This window comes from Hypanus sabinus, chromosome 14 (assembly GCF_030144855.1).
Source record: "Hypanus sabinus isolate sHypSab1 chromosome 14, sHypSab1.hap1, whole genome shotgun sequence".
Lineage (NCBI taxonomy): Eukaryota > Metazoa > Chordata > Chondrichthyes > Myliobatiformes > Dasyatidae > Hypanus > Hypanus sabinus.
The window spans coordinates 6,125,085-6,138,723 of NC_082719.1; positions in this window are offsets into that span (position 1 = coordinate 6,125,085).

Below are 13,639 nucleotides of genomic sequence, written 5' to 3' on the forward strand. Positions count from 1 at the left end.
TGGTTCCAAAAATCTATAGTGGTGCACAATGGCCTGTATGCTTCCCTCTAGGAAATTCATTGCTGACCCCATCCATGTCTAGGGCTCCAAGGGAATTTTCAGTGATTAACAATCTGCAGAGAATACATACCGCTAGACACCATCTTGGATACCGGGCCACTAACGTGAATAAAAAGTGAAACAGAGGAGAGCTGGACTAAGTTAGTAAAGGGGCGGGATGAAGGAAGAGGAAGTCTCCATGACAGTTAAGTCACTTTGATTTTCTTTTGCCAGACTCTAGCATAACAGCAATGGCATCTAATTTGTTAATTTGGCAACAATGTGCAAGATGAAATAAAAAGCCATTTTTCATTAGATGTAATAACTGTTCATTGAAATGGTGCTTGTAATAGTGAATGGCAATTATTGTGCCTTTGGCAAATTTTGTCTTTCAATGCTCCTTAACAACACCGAGCTTATTGACACATGGCTGATAAGTGCCTTTCAAAATTTAATAACGTTTAATTTTAATCTTTAAAATAAAAAATCTTTACCTCTTAATGTAGGAATCAGGGTTCCCAACCTTTTTAATGCCATTGACCAACACCATTAAGCAAGCAGTCTGCGGACCCCAGGTTAGGAACCCCTGCTTTAAATATCCTTCTCTGTCTTCTCTCCGGAACTGACAATGAAAGGGCACTGATCAACCATGTAAATTTGATGTTGCTAAGGAGCACAACAAGACTAAACTTGCCAAGGCATGATAATTGGCATTACAAATAAAATGAGTTTCATTGATAAGAGCCATTCTTCCCCAGAACATACAACAGGCAACTGTTTCTTTGAAGACCCAGCTCTTCGTCTGCTTATACTGATAATAAGCATAAGGTTAATGGTTGCAAGTCTTTCAGAATGGAAGTTGCTAAGGACTGATGTACTGAAGAGTTCAATAATGGGACTCTAGTTATTTATTGTTTATATCAATGGTTTGGACGTGAATGCACAAGCCGTGATCAGTCAGTGTAGAGATGACACAGAATTAAGAAGTACTGTTGATAGTGAAGAAGGTAATTGTAGATTACAAACTCATCTTGATCAGTTATTAAAGTAGGCCAAGGTGTGGCAAATGAATTTCAATGCGGATAAGCATCAGGCAGTATATTTTGGAAAGTCAAGATTTCCCCTGAAGAAATCCATGCTGACTTTGGCCTATTTTATCATGTGCCTCCAAGTACTCCAAAACCACACCATTAATAATGGATTTCATTATTTTCCCAACCATTGAAGTCAGGCTGACTTGCCTATAATTTCCATTCTTCTGCCTCCCTCACTTCTTAAAGAATGAAGTGACATTTGCAATTTCCCAGTCCTCCAAAACCATTCCAGAATCTAGTGACCTAGGATAGGGGAGACCAAAACATGGAAACATGCATTTAGAATGAGGGTAAAAAGATTTAAAAGGGATCTGAGGGGTCAAACAACATGAGTGATATCTCTTTTTCCTCTTCACTCACCATTCTGTTACAGTCTTCATTCCCTGGTAACACTTCACTTCCTGATCAGTGCATTTCTCAAGATATCTTCATGGTTTTCCTTCCCCAGCACATGTGCAGGTCAACCCCCAGAAGGCATGTGACACACCTGCCTTTCTCAGTTTGGGCATTCAATTTAGACATTCAGAAGTCACGTTGCAGTTGTATAAAGCTTTGGTTGGGCTACATTTGATGTAAACTTCTGATCACTACATTTTAGGAAGGAGATGGGGGGTTTGGAAAGGGTGCAGCAGAGGCTCACCAGAATATTATCTGAATTAAAGAACATTAGTGATAAGGAAACATCGGGTAAAGTTAGTTTATTTTCTCTGGAGCATCCAAGGCTGAGGGGTAACCTGATAGAAATATGTAAAATAATGGCAGAGGGGTTAAGATTCAGGGACATAAATTTGAAGTAATTGATGGACAGATTAAAAATAAGATGAGGAAAGACTTATTACTTTGAGAACACCACCTGAAAGAGGCAACACATTTGAAAAGAATTGGATGTTTAAATGACGAGTCATGACCTGCAGTGTTATGAAGCTATGCTGAATGTTTGCTTCAATGTATTCTATCAATGATTTGTTCAAATGTATTTGTTTCAATGATTAAATAAATCTGCAGTGTTGATGAGAAGAAAGAAGGTGTTTATGAAGTACGGTGGGAAATAAGCTGTAGAATTATTCACTCTATTAAGAGTTTATAGAACATAGCTGAAGCCTCAGCAAGACCTTTGTCAAACCATTAGGAATTACTTTCAAATGATATTTACTGATGTACATCAAAATACAATAAATGTTATTGATATACAAATACTACAAGGTTTCATTTCATGAACTGTACAATTTCCAATCAGTGAATACTACTGGTTTATTCTACATTGGTTGTGATGATCTTTCCAGATGCTTCTACCCTCTCTTCATGTGAAAGTACATTTCAGAGAAGGGCAGGAAACCACAGGTAGCCCTTCAGTTCCACTGCAGGCATGTGCTCACTAGTTTTAATCTGTCTTCAATAGTTTGAGATTAAATCTAAAGACTGTTAGAATAACAAATTAAATTAAGAGCAGAAATGACAGGGAATCTGTATTCCCACAAACAAATCGTATTATTTGAATTTAAGAATACCCTCTAAATGTTATTCTCTGGATATTGGAATGATTGTAAATATGTTTAAAACATAAGAAACAGTATTCAGCATAACATTTATGGTAAATCATGTATGAAGGAGTTGTTAAAAGTGGAGATGCATAGTGACTACAGTAAATGTTATCCAGTTAATTCCAAATCAATGCACATTTACCTGTAGATTTCTGTGTCCAAATCTTCAAATCAAGATGAATTTAATAATGAATAATGAATTTTCTGTTCCTACCTCAGAACTAATTTAAGGCAAAAAATACCTTACCTGTACTGACTAAAGAAACCAGTTGATGATTTATTTACCTTTTTGAAAATGAAGATTTGTCAGTGTGTCTTTGTATGATGTCTCTCAACTTCAACCAAACACACCGTCAATTCTGATTTTATCAACAGTTAGTAAATAGATTAAAATGATATAGGAGTAAAGAGGGGAAATAGAAATGTATTTCCATAAAATGCAATTACCAGAGAGTGCAAGGAATAACCCCTTCATAAATGCCTGATTAAAACTCTGCTTTATACCGCCTCTCTGGGTGCTTTAAATTCTTATTTAATTAACTTATTATAAAAGCTTTTTACTACCTTTGGAAGAGAAAATTATAATTTTAAAACTTTTTGTCAGTTTAAAAATTCAGTATTTGTTCTTTCCTTTCAAACACAATTTTACTTAAAAATAATTGAATTAAACTGAAGAAAATAATTGATATCTATGCTATTGATTTACTGCAATACTTAATAAGCAGTTCTTATTACATGTAGTTTGAAGAACCTTGAAGATCTTAATTTAAAGGAAAGATAGCAATAAATTGAAAAAATTTTATTACTCTTATAGATACTAGATTTGTCAAAAAAATGAAATGATCAAAATATTCATATTTGTTTTATTAAGGGAATAATATACCAAATTTGTTTTTAACTACACCAATTTTTTCATATGTACTTCTTTTTAAGAAATAAATTGCTGTACAATCATAAATATCAAAGAACCTAGAAAAATACCTGTGACAGAAATAGTAATCAAATAAAGGAAATTTCAAACACAGACAATAAAGTTCTATTTTAATATTTATATTTTAAGCATTAAATTAAATCCCTTTTTTTTCTAGAAGAATTCTGTTTAGTACTGGCAAATTAAAATTGCAATTCTATGCTTGGTTCTGCATACAGAAGCAATTTGGTTGAATTTCCAGTTTAGCCAGCCATATTCTACTGAACTGTGATTCAAGCCACAAAGATCATTTGATATTTCAGGAAATCCATTAGTCCATATGCTGCTTGTCAAAAACACCATAATTCTAAATTTCTGTTTACATCCAAGTCAGGTTCTTCACCCATTTGAAATTCTAAGGCCATTTCACTTTCTGCTGTTGCATTATGTGTGATCTCAATTAAAATATGAATATTTACATCAGATGTAGGAAAAGGGAGACCAGGTTAATATTTTTCTTGAGTGTAATGCATCAATCACAGCCTCGTCCATTTATCATCCATTGCTCACAATGAGCTTCATTAGGTTTTCACTGTGGGAGAGATGACATAGTTTCAAATATTCATAAGACAGTGACTCAGGTAATTACTTATTTGGTTATACGAACTGTAAGGATACAAGCTTAGTTTTCTCCTTGTCAAGAAAATTAAGCTTGTACTCATCTCCGTTTACATTATATATGATTGATATCAGGTGAAGATAGTTAATGAAGGAAGATTCCCTTTTTCAAATAAAATGAAAGCTTTATTGATAGTCTAACATTTTATTAATACTTTGAAACTGGGATCATGGTTTATTAGATTATAAGATTTGAGAGTAACAGCATTCTGGGATTAAATTTATGAAACTTCAGGTCACTAAACGAATAAAGATTTAGTTTCATGAAGAATCAGATACAGTACTAAAATGGAAAACCAATAGATATATGGCAAAGTTGAAGACCAAGTCTGATTAAAGCAATAGACTTTAAATGTTCTGACCTGCTCAATGCCTCTGAAAATCAGCATCAAATATTCAATATTATATCATGAAAATCAAAACCTGAGATGCTGGAAATGTTTAAGACAGGCAGGAAATTCTGGAACACTGAACATTTCAAGCAGCATCTATGGAAAGGGAAACAGTTAACAGGTACCATTATTTCTGTTCTGACAAAGGGTCCAAGACCTGAAACTTTAAGATTTTATCTTTCCACAGATGCTATCTGAAGTAAAGAAGTTTCCAGTATTTTCTCATTTCATGCTGCTTGTTTGCCTCTATTGAAAGATAAGGCAAGGGTGAAGTTTGGAACTTCTCCCTGTACAGTGCCATTTAAACAGGTAAATGCTTGATTGGACCTGGTCACTTTGGACCCACAATATGTGTTTTAGGCTTACAGAAACTTACTACATATCCATGGCTCTGCCCTTTTGGCATCACGATTTCAACAGTAATAATAGCAAAAAAAAATACAATAGGGCCCAGCTAGCCAAGTCATGGCAGTGACTGGGATGGAATTGGAAGTTAAGAAAGAGGACAGGACTGGAGGGGTGTAGAGATCTCATGAAGCTGTAGAAGTGGAGAATATTTCAGAACCAAGAGTGTGTGAGAACGTACGGTGTGAGGCCATGAATGCTTTATGCCAGGTCAATGACAAACAAAATCAGAAAAGCAGAGGATTGGGCTGAATGAGAGGATGTGGCAAAGGATACAAGTCCTGGATAATATTGAAGAATTTATCTCCTTGTGGTTATATATGGTACTCTATTTAGCAAATTTGTTTACCAATGTGTTTTGCCAAAGTCAACATAGTTAAGTGACAAAACATTGCCAAACATCCCTGAAATCAGCTCCCATAATTTCAGCATCCGTATCAATGAAACTACATCATTATAAATCTGTTCTTCAATGGGAGTTACCCATTTTCCCAGATTAAAACCTAATGCCATCCAGAATATTTTGGGAATCAGGAGCAGGTGGATCATTCCTCTACCCAATCTTTAGGCTTCTTAGAGGATTTGTAGAGTAGTAAAGAACATCAGGAATATTAAAAAATATATATATTAATAACTCTCACTGTGCATATGTTTTTCACACTTAGCCCTGATTGCTCCCCATAAGACCATGACAAGGGAGCAGAATTAGGCCACTCAGCACATTCCATCATGGCTGATCCCAGATCCCACTCAACCCCATACATCTGCCTTCTCACCACATCCTTTGATGCCCTGACCAATCAGGAATCTTTCAACTTCCTCCTTAAATATACCCACGGAGCAGGCCTCCACCTCAGTCTGTGGCAGAGCATTCCACAGATTCACTTCTCTCTAGGTAAAAAAAACCCTCCTTACCACTGTTCTAAAAGGTCACCCCTCAGTTCGGAGGCTGTGCCCTCAAGTTCTGGATACCCCACCATAGGAAACATTCTCTCCACATCCACTTTATCTAGTCCTTTCGACATTTTGTAGGTTTCAACAAGATCCCGTGCATTCTTCTAAATTCCAGTGAGTACAGGCCCAAAGCTTCCAAATGCTCCTCATATGTTAACCCCTTCATTCCCAGAAGCATCCACATGTACCTCCTCGGAATTCTCTCTAATGTCAATACTTTCTGAGATTAGGGGCCCAAAACTGTTGACAGTTCTTGAAGTGCGGCCTGACTAGTGTCTTATAAAGCCTCAGTATTATCTCCTTGTTTTTATAGTCTCCTCCCCTTGAAATAAATGCTAACATGGCATTTGCCTTCTTTACCACAGACTCAACCTGTAAATTAACCTTCTGGAAGACTTGCATGAGGACTCCTAAGTCCCTCTGCACTTCTGATATTTGAATTTTCTCCCCATTTACAGTCTGCACAATTGTTCCTTTTACCAAAATAAATTATTGTACATTTCCCAACACTGTATTCCACCTGCCACTTTTTTGCCCATTCTTTCGATTTGTCTAAGACCTACTGCAATCACATTGCTTCTTCAGCAGTACCTACCCCTCCACCTATCTTTGTATCATCTGTAAACTTTGCCACAAAACCACTAATTCCATTATCCAAATCATTGACAAACAATGTGAAAGATAATGGTCCCAATACTGATCCCTGAGGAACACCACTAGACACAGGCAGCCAACCAGAAAAGGCCCCTTTTATTCCCACTCACTGCCTCTTGCCTGTCAGCCATTCCTCTATCCATGCCAGTATCTTTCCTGTAACGCCATAGGACTTTATCTTGTTAAACAACCTCACTGCATGCTTCAGTAAAATCTTTACTGTTCTAAAGTATGTCATGGAAATAAAAATAGCTCTACAATATTTAAATTTGGCTGCTTTTATAGTAATGTGAATATATTTTGTGTTCAGATGGAATCAATGAAATATTATATGGATAAAGAAACTTATTCATAAGCTACATTAGTTTTAAATGCTGTGCATGCAGTCTATTACCAACATGTCATTTCACATCCCCTTGGTTCCTGAGTTCAAGGATCAACATTTTAATTAATTGCAGTACATAGGCAGTCTAATTATTTATTTAGAGTAGTGGCATTGTCTAAACTATTAGCCAGATTTTTTTTGAATTTCTTGTAAAAATCATATTTTTCACCACCAATATGTTTATGTGTAAGTTTCTGAACTCCAATGTAAATGCAAATGCCCATACTTAATATCCAGCTCTGTCAGCCACTATCCATTTGTGTTTTGCTCCAGGATTACACAATTAGGAGGCTCTTGACCTAATTTAAGAAATTAAGTGTTAAATTTACCAAATCCACACTGCCAGAGGAAAGTCATGGTTAAAGGAAAGGAGGGTCTTTGACTTGTGTACCAATTGACCAGCCTACCAGAAGACCTTTTCTTAAAAGGTGCTACACAATTCTGGCTTATGCACATAATAGGGACCCCATTACACTTCCAATGTGATAATGGAGGCAGAAAGACAGCAAATCTGATGAAATTTCTAGCAACTTGATTTCAGTTTAATTGGCAGTGTTAAGATAGAAACCTAAATTTACAATTCCCAAAACTGAAAACAAAAATATTGTAGTAGGCTGCTGCAAAACATAATAATGGAGATGGGAGGATTTGATCCACAAAGAAAGAAGCTTCCTAGAAAATACTCATTCCGAAAAATACACTGGAATTCATAGGTTCATTATCAAAGTGATTGTGAATTTAATCACATACCTGTCAGTCAAAAATGTATCTAGGAATTAATTTACCCCCAAATATTCAATTATCATGAGTTACCCTACAGTGTGGGTGAGGGGGTGTATATACTTCTCTACCAAAGGAGGTGTAAGGCACACCTTCCCTCTGAAAAGCTTGGAGGTCACCCTTAGGCAAGGTGTAGCACCTGCTTAGCCCCTCGGTCAGGATCATGTGAAGCCATGGGAGCAGGTGCTGGATGAGCAACTGGTGCATAAGTCCTAGTTAATCGACCACTGACACCAAGCAGACAATCTCTGAAGAGTTTTGATAATGGCTGGGGTCACCCATGTTGTGAAAACACTACCCAGAAGAAGGTAACGGCAAACCATTTCTGTAGAAAAATTTGCCAAGAACAATCATGGTCATGGAAAGACAACATGGAACATAAAGAATAAATGTTAATATAAGAAATATATCTTACAGGGGCAGGAAATGTCTTTACATATGTCATTAGTTATGCTTCCTCCTCGTTAAACCTCAAAAGATCTTGTGTAATAATTTGCAGGTAGTTCAATCCAACAGTGGCATGAGAATGGGAGAACACGTCAGACCTCAAATACTGGCAAGAAAATGGGAACATCTCCTCTATCCAATTGTATTTATAGGTGCCCAATTAGGAAAAGGGGAGATACAATGAGACCTGGGTGTCATTGTACACCAGTCATTGAAGGTGGGCTTGCCGGTACAGCAGGCGGTGAAAAAGGCAAATGGTATGTTGTCATTCATAGCAAGAGGATTCGAGTACAGGAGCGGGGAGGTTCTACTGCAGTTGTACAAGGCCTTGGTGAGACCACAGCTGGAGTATTGTGTGCAGTTTTGGTCTCATAATCTGAGGAAAGACATTCTTACCATAGAAGGTTCACCAGATTGATTCCTAGGATGGCAGGACTTTCATATGAAGAAAGACGGGATCAACTAGGCTTATACTCACTGGAATTTACAAGATTGAGGGGGGATCTTATTGAAACGTATAAAATTCTAAAGGGATTGGACAGGCTAGATGCAGGAAGATTGCTTCCGATGTTGGGTGAGTCCAGAACGATGGGTCACAGTTTAAGGATAAAGCTGAAGCCTTTTAGGGTCGAGACGAGGAAAAACTTCTTCACACAGAGAGTGGTGAATCTGTGGAACTCTCTGCCACAGGAAACAATTGAGGCCGGTTCATTGGCTATATTTAAGAGGAAGTTAGATATGGCCCTTGTGGCTAAAGGGATCCGGGGGTATGGAGAGAAAGCAGGTACAGGGTTCTGACAACACACACAAAATGCTGGTAGAACACAGCAGACTAGGCAGCATCTATAGGGAGAAGCGCTGTCGATGTTGCAGGCCAAGACCCATGATCATACTGAATGGCGGTGCAGGCTCAAAGGGCCGAATGGCCTAATCCTGCACCTATTTTCTATGTTTCTATGACCAAGGGAATAATGGGTAAAATGGTGACTTGGAGTCAAATAATCTGCAAAATAAAAATAAAAGGAGAAAAAGTTATATGGCAGGTGTATGTGCATGTTCTTGTGAGGGCAAGAAAGAGGATGAGAATGGGAATGAAAAGCTTTTTTAAGTAGAAAACTAAAAGGATCTAGTGTTTTCCTGGTGTATGTGATGAATAAGATCTTCTCAGGCTTCCAGCTGGGTACAGGTATTGAAATGTCACTCGTAATCAATACTTCTCTGAAAGCATGACATGAGTTTATTCAGTAGAAAACTACAAGTTTAATACAGTAAAAATCTCTAAGAAACCTTTGGCACCTGCAGATTGAGATGGAAAAGATTAAGGTATTCCACTTCTAGGCCAGAAGGACCAACTAAGGTGTTGTAATTTGTATTCAGAACGACTGACTTGTGTTAAATTGATGTGTGTTAGGACTCTCAGTTACTACCCTTATTTTGCAGTGCTTAAGAGGCAACCAATGTGAAAATCCAGTTGGTTCTGAAAACTAAAGAGAAGCTAAAGAGAGGAGTTGAGTTCGACTGACCTTACTAGCCAAATAGTGAATAAATAATTAATGTCATAACAATTGACAGCATTCTATTAATATGCCGCGGAGAATCTGTCTAATCATTTGGAAAGTGTATTCCTCCCAGTGCAGGAGGAACCTTGATCAATTAGTTGCATTGTTTCTACCATGAGTACAGTGGTTAGCCTTATCAACGGCGGTGATGAGTCAGACTACAGAGAGGAAGTAGAGTGGCAGGTGGGATGGTATGAGAAGAACAGCTTAAGTCTGAACGTGAAGAAGACCAAGGAAATGATAGTGCACTTTAGGAAGAACCACCCCGCTTTGTGCATACATGGTTCCTCTGAAGAGGGAGTTAAGTGCACCAAGTTCCTGGGAGTTCACATCACAGTCAACCTTGCCTGGTCCCTCAATATCACCTCCCTGAATAAGAAGGCACAGCAGCCCCTCACTTCCTGAGGAGATTGAAGCAAGTGAGGCTCCCCCACAACCCTCCACACACAACCTGACTGAATTTTACATGAACATCATTGAGAGCATCCTGGTGAGCTAAATCTCAATCAGGTCAGGGAGCAGCCGAGCATCGGACCAGGAGTCCCTCTTTGACTTCCTACCATCAGGCAGGAGATTCAGTTGCATAAAGACAAGGTTGAGAAACAGCTCTTTTCCTCGGGTTATTAGGCTTCTGAACTCCCAGCTGCATCGTATTTGAAGTGTCACCTGATGATTTGTTCTGTACCTGACAATATTTAATTTATGTGCTTTACTTTGTTTACCTATGTGTAATTCATTTATAGATTTAATTTTTACTTTCCTAAGTTATTGTGTGTTATATGTATGTTATGCGTACTACGGTGCTTTATACCCTAGTCGGGAGAAATGTTGTCTCTTTTGGTGGTATACAGGTGCAGTATGTGGTTAACTGACAACAAACTTGACTTGACTTGACTCGACTATTAATCTTTCTTCTAGGTTCTTTTCTCAGTTTGAGCATGTAAAGTTACTGAGCGTGCAAAATAATGTAAGGATGTTGGCTAATGAAGTAGAAAAGAAATGAACATAAAGTATTTTTCATAGCCAGCTGCTATAACCTAAAAGTGTTAGAAGAATTTTTAACAATGACTTACAGGAGGGAATTGGATAACCACAGCAATGCAAAAAAAAGCATGGCTATGGAGGAAGAACAGAGGAAGTACATTAATTAGTCCAATGGGCTTAATGTCTTCCTTTGTACTTTGATTCAATGCTTCAATGCAGGCAAAAATGTTAATTTGATCTCAGACGAATTTTAACATTAATATTTTCAGAATTAAAAGTCATAGAATCAAATCATCAAACAGGAGGAAGGCAATCTGTTCAGCAGAGCCGTTAGTATCTAAGCGCAGGAATGAAAAGCGTAAAATCCATCAGAATTACAGTCTCAGATCTCACTGTCGAACCAAATACTTAACTGGAGTTGTTTTCTGAATGTTGAGGTCATTGAAAAGACCAGCATTTACTACTGATCACAAATTCTTTTTATATGTGTTGAGGAACAACCTTCTTGAACTGATAAAAACCCTCCAGTGAAGTTGCTCCCACAGTGTTATTGTTCCCATGCACCTGTTTCCCAGGTGCTTCTTGACAGTAGAGGTTATGCATATGGAAGATGCTGTCAGAGCAATCTACCATGAGACCATAACGCCATAAGACATAGGAACAGAATTAGACCATCTGGCCCATCAAGTCTGATCTGCCATTCAATCAAGGCTGATCCATTTTTTCTATCTCCTCCTCAACCCCAGTTCCCAGCCTTCTCCCTGTAACCTTTGATACCATGTCCAATCAAGAACCTATCAATCTCTGCCTTAAATACACCCAACAACCTGGTCTCCACTGCTACATGTGGCAACAAATTCCACAAATTCACCACCCTTTGGCTAAAGAAATTACTCCGTATCTCTGTTTTAAAAGGGTGCTCCTCTACCCTGAGGCTGTGCCCTCTTGTCCTAGACTCTCCCACCATTGGAAAATCCCTTCCACATCTACTCTGTTGAGGCCTTTCAACATTCAAAAGTTTTCTCAGATGATAACTCTTTCATTCCTGGAATTATCCTTGTGAACCTCCTCTGGACTCTCTCCAAAGCAAAGAGAAACTGCAGTGCCGTACGTAGACGACAGATGCTACAGCCAGAGTGTCATGCCTATGGTGGTGGATGGGCGGTATTCAATCCATCAAGGGGGATGGTTTGCGGTTTCTACAGCGTCTCTGGAGCTGTGATCATTCCTGCAAATGAAGATTACTCCATCATGCTCTTGACTTCTCAGATCCACTTAAATGTCAACCCGAGGTAACTTGAAAAATACAAACCAAAGTGAGCCACAGAGGTTAATTACTCATTAACCTTGCTGAACATAAATTGGTTCAATGTATATGTCGATAATGACCTTGTGAGTGGTTTGTATTTTCAGCAGTGATGGGAGTTTGCGTTTGTGTGTTTCATCTCATGGGTTTTACTCTTTCACCCACGTTGTACAAATGGAAAGACATATCAGCTGGGGTTGGGGGCGGGGGGGAGGTCTAATGAGTAGCTGATAAATGGCTGCCAAGCTAGAAAGCATCTTGGAATGTCTTGAGCAAAGAACTGCAATGATGTCAGTGCAAATCCTTTTTTAAAGCAGAGAACTGGGAGGACATCACAACTGGCAACTGACAAATGACCACTGCTCAACAAGTCTCATCTTAATTTTGCACGTTAGATTGTCAGCAGTTAATTAATAGGGAATATGGATCAGAAACAGTAAGGATGAAAGAGTGACCCAGAGAATGGGTTGTTCTGGCAATAGTGATATGATGGCCAGGATTTTATTGCATCCAATCAGTAAGCTGTCAGTCACAAATATTTTACTTCTCATATGCTATTCCAACTATCTTTTACATTAACTACCAACTATTTTGAAGTGTAACTATTTACAAAACATTGCATTTGTCTACCAGATTTAACTATTGCAGCCATGTGGCATAATTTAATCCTGCCAATTAGAGTGCAAGTAAAAGCTGTCTCCTTTTCATCACTTATCCATGTGATAAAATTATATATTGTTGGTCATCTAACAATCAGCAAACTGGCAGAACTTATACCATTAACAAGTCTAATACCTTGTAGAATAGATAGGTTGTTTTCTACTAATAACCTGATGGATGTAAACAGAAATTATAAGCAATTACCTTTCAGAAGCCTAAATATCTCATGTCATTAATGTGCATTTTTTCCACCTCATTAGAGATGCAGCTATAGTAGGTTATGTCAGGAAAAGTAATCAATTAAAATTTCAGCAGCTTGATATGCTGGAACACAAAAGCAAGGGTTGTAGTTGAATTATTTTTTAGGCCACATCTGTCTCTGGATCAGTTTCAGGAAGCAACACTTGATTTTCTCTAATTAACTGTAAGTTTTTAGTTTGTTTTTTTTTGTAATGTAAATGGCCATCGCAATCAGGTTGCTCCACTGAAATGTGCATCGTGGGGTGAAATAAGCAAGATGTTAACTAATTTTTTTTAATCTCTCTCCACTGCTGAGCATGTCACTCAGGCATCACATCTTCTGAAATTTCCTCGCCTTGTTCGTGGAAACATATTGGAGCAGTGTTTGCCAGCTGTCGGCTTCCTGTGCCTTCTGCTGCCATTATCCCGAGGCACCACCCCACCTTCTGGCCTGCCAGGCTGCAAAGAGATCATAGCAAAGGGGAGGGAAGAAAGAGAGTGCCTCTTTGTAGATCAGGCTGTCTTCCCATGATTTGTAAGCACTCATGAATCAGGGTGTTTGCCTTAAAGCTCAGCGGTGCAAAGAGAAAAGAATAATTCCTAAGTCTTGT